This window comes from Crocuta crocuta, unplaced genomic scaffold (assembly GCF_008692635.1).
Source record: "Crocuta crocuta isolate KB4526 unplaced genomic scaffold, BGI_CrCroc_1.0 scaffold83, whole genome shotgun sequence".
In the NCBI taxonomy this organism is placed as follows: Eukaryota; Metazoa; Chordata; class Mammalia; order Carnivora; family Hyaenidae; genus Crocuta; species Crocuta crocuta.
The window spans coordinates 706,596-711,068 of NW_027529638.1; positions in this window are offsets into that span (position 1 = coordinate 706,596).

The window sequence follows — 4,473 nt, forward strand, 5'->3', positions numbered from 1 at the left end:
TTTTATTGTTGCTGCTGCTAAATGAAGATATTTTATCATAGATTTGTTTCCCCTTATAGTAGACAGTGTTAGGGCAACATTTCCCACAATGACAAAAAGGTATTTATTTATTTCCTTAAACGTTCATTAATAAAATTTGTGCAATTATTATCAGAATTCTGTAGTGGAAATAAATATAATCCTGATGTACTCACCTTTGAGTTAATTTCTTTTTTAGAAAAATTTTTAACATATATTTATTATTGAGAAACAGAGAGAGACAGAGCATGAGCAAGGGGAGGGGCAGAGAGGGCAGGGGACATAGAATCTGAAGCAGCCTCCAGGCTCTGAGCTGTCAGCCCAGAGCCTGACAGGGAGCTCAACCCAACAAACTGCTAGATCATGGCCTGAGCTGAAGCTGGATGCTTAACTGAGTAAGCCACCCAGGGGCCCCTGAGTTAATTTCTTTTACCCAAAGTAGCTCTCTATATTTCTGGTAAATATTGATACAACATAATTTATAAAACATGAACTTATATCTAACAGTGAGACTGACTGGTGTAGGGTCTTAAAACCTTAAAGCCACATGTTTCATGTAGTGAATTTAGCATATGTACTAATGGCACTTTCTTTTTATAAAAAGAAAATACAAGTTGCTGTTTGATTAAAATAAATGCAGAAATGCAGATGGGCATTCTTGCAATAATTTTGCCTTTTAACAATGACGCAGAAAACATTTTATAAAAGCATGGGTTGTCACCTAGCAGCATATTTATTTCCTCTTTTTTGTAACTGTTATAATTTTGATGAGTATTCTTTGAGTAAGAGAACTGATCATGAGGTTTTGTAAGAATGAAAGTAGGGGAAAATGATTTTGACTTTAGGATACAGTAAAACTAAGACATTAAACATGAAGCCTTCAAAAAATGAAAGAATTTTGGCTTAAGTAGTAGAATTCAGCTGATAAAGGTTATGGAAATTTATATTGTAGAACATTTTCTAGGTGTACAATAAGTCATCTCCAAAAATGGGAATAGTAATAAAGAGCTAATCACTTGGTGTTAGTAAAAAGACAACTTTATTACAAGAGTCACAAAATATAGGATAATATTAATTGCCACAGGCAGCACCAATTTATCTTGCAGGACTTAAAGGTACAGAAGGATATCAAAAAGAAAGAGTCAGAGGTTTTAATGTGATGTTGAGAGTGATGAGAGAGCTGGTATTCTGCCTGGAAATTAACTAAGTGAGTAATTTAAACTACAGACATATCAAATATCCGTGATAGTCTAGGCTCTATGCAAGTTGTGGGGAATATAGTGGTAAACAAAACTAAACCTCATCCCTGCTTTCAGGAAACATACAAATTAGTGGGGAAGATTAATGCTATTCACATATTTAAAAAATGAACTCATCAGTGCAAAGTAGAAGATCTGAGAGGGTCCTAAATATGGAGCTTCTGTGACCTCACTCTGAAGTTAGTATATTTAGTACACATGGAGGTAGTATTGAAGGTGAAAGAACATAAAACATAATACAGACCAGTGGGCTCCAAACTTTTCATTCTCTAACCCCTAAGAGAATTTTGAAAAATTATGTACCTCCTCACACATTTTTAACTTGACATCTAAATTTATTCATCTTAATTTTATGTAGTTGTAAAGACTGTTGCCTTCAGCATATGGTGAATCTTGACTAATAAAGATGCTATATCACTTTTGTAAGTGTATTTAATGAAACCTAAAAATCATAATTATGTGATACTCTCTTTTGCCATCAAAAAATACAAACTAGCTCTTTTATAACATTTGAAAAATGTATCTCTCTCCTTTTACTATTTGAATTGATATTTCCATTCCATGACATTTAAATATTTTTATCAAAGTATAACATATTTTAAGCCTAGCATACTAAGCTACAAATACATATGTATGAAAATTTTAAAATCTTATTTTCCATGTTCACAAGATGCTAAGTGCTTAAAAATATTTTCTATGCTGACTTATCAATTCAATTAGCACTTTTATACAATTAGTTATATTATAAATTTAGAAAAGTACTTGTAATATATAAAAATTAAAAAATTTATGTGAAACACATCTCGTAGCATGATCATATTTTTCCTGTGTATTTAATGAAAAAAGAAAAGTAATCAGTAAAAGTAAATTGATTACAAAATTACTAATAGTAAATTGATCAGTCATCCAGCAAATTATGTATTGTTGTTAAATGGAGAAAGAATATATTAAATATTTTTATGAGTAAATAATATATTGTCCGAAATTAGAGTATTTCATGATGTAATTTGTTTTAATAAACTTGAAAAGCACCTTATTGCATAAAAATCCTAAATCTGAAAAAAATGCATAAACTGTTGTTGGTGGACTTCATTTGATAATCTTGATAAATTTTCTGTTCCTAGGAAACATTCTGGCTACATTTAAAACATTTTACATCATTAATCTGCACTTCTGAGTTTTCTTTTGTAAATTTCCCCCATCTCAATACGAGCCCTAAAGATGATTATTGAGTCTTCCTGCAATGAGATCATTTAATTACCTAGGGAAGAAATGTCGTGTTTGATAGCTCTTACTGATGTTCTCTTGGCTTTCTGCTCTGTTGTGATTCTCACTCAAGAACAGTTCATCCTTTGATGAGCAGTGTGGTAGAGAGAGGCTCATGCCTCCCACATTTTCATATCTGAATTTCTAACATAAAAATAGTTGAAGGAGTGCCTGCATTGCTCAGTCAGTTAAACATCCAGCTTTGGCTCAGGTCATGATCTCAGGGTTCATGGTTTCGAGCCCCACGTCAGGCTCTGTGCTGACAGTTCAGAGCCTGGAGGCTGCTTAGGATTCTTTGTCTCTCTCTCTCTTTTCTCCTCCCCTACTCATGCTCTGTCCCTCTCTGTCTCTCAAAATTAAATAAATGTTAAAAAAATATTTATTAAAAAATAGTTCAATATACCAGTTTCAGTACCTGATTGTACCCTTAACTGGAATATTTATTGCAAGAAAGTACGGGAAATTGAAAAGTTCCATGATATCTATTGGGGACACTTCCCCCTTTATTAAGAAGCCAAAAAGTTGTAAAGCCCAGGGCAGTTCAACATAGCAATAGTTAAGGTTAACATGTGTCTGTGTGTGTGCGTGTGTGCACATTCTGCACAGGGTGGGGGGCGTGTTTTTTGAAAGTTGGTAGAATGGGTTGGGTACTCAAGTGCTTTCTTAGTATTCTCCTCATAAACTATGAGTATGAATTTGCTTCTGAAGATGAGATCTGCAAACTGATAGCCTTAACATTATCTATGTTCAAATGTTTTCTGGAAAGTACCCCAGTTTAAGGATCACTGAGTTAGGCAGGAAGTGACACCAGCTCTGAGATCTGAAGAACAGGATAAAAATATCCAAAAATAGGGGCTCCTGGGTGGCTTAGTCGGTTAAGCGTCCGACTTTCGCTTAGGTCATGATCTCGCGGTTCGTGGGTTCGAGCCCCACGTCGGGCTCTGTGCTGACTGCCAGCTCAGAGCCTGAAGCCTGTTTCAGTCTGTGACTCCCTCTCTCTCTGACACCCCCTGCTCACTCTGTCTCTCTCTCTTTCTCCTAGAAATTAAAAATAAATACAGTATCAAAAAATATCCAAAAATAGTTTGATAGTCTTTACTTTGTTACTGTATCACCTGAATAGACTGACTTGACATAACTGCTTATGTAATGACCATGTGGTCATTGTATTTCTTTTTTAAAAAATTAATTTTATTGGTCAAAATTTGATTGTGTCATTTAACTTTGAAATCCTACAATATAGTTAATATTTGTAACCCTTGTTCAAATCACAAAATCCATACTGACATTGCCATTCTTATAACTGAGACTAAACTTGACTATTCCTAGAATTTTGCCATACATCAGTATATATAGTAGTATTTGATGGCTACCAGGGAAAAATAAATTCTCCAGAATTTGGAAATGGACAAAAGCATTAGTGGGTGTTCTTTCAGCACTTAGCATTTCTACAGGACACTCTGGGGATTATATGAGGGTAGGAAGAAAGATGTATTTTTGATTGTCTTTCTATTAAGTAGGTTATTTTACAACTCTGTAGGGGTAGAAGGTAATTTGTAGAAAATTGATAGTAATGCAGTGATTCTTGTCCATAGTAATGCAAATGAATCTTCTCCTGTAGAGATACATTCATTTATGCCTAATAGAACAGATCACTCCAAACACAATGATTTATTGCCTTATAGGATACTAACTGGTTTGCATCTATTAGCAACTTCATTTCAACATTCCTGATTGCCTGTACATAGAAATTTTTCTATGTATTTCTTAACATCTGTTTTCATCTGTTCCGGCTGTCATAACAAACCCCATTAGGCTGTGTAGCTTAAACAACCGACATTTATTTCTCACGGTTCTAGACACTAGAAGTCTGGGATCAAGGTGCCAATAGAGTTTGGTTCTTGATGAGGGCCTTCTTCCTGCTTAAGTC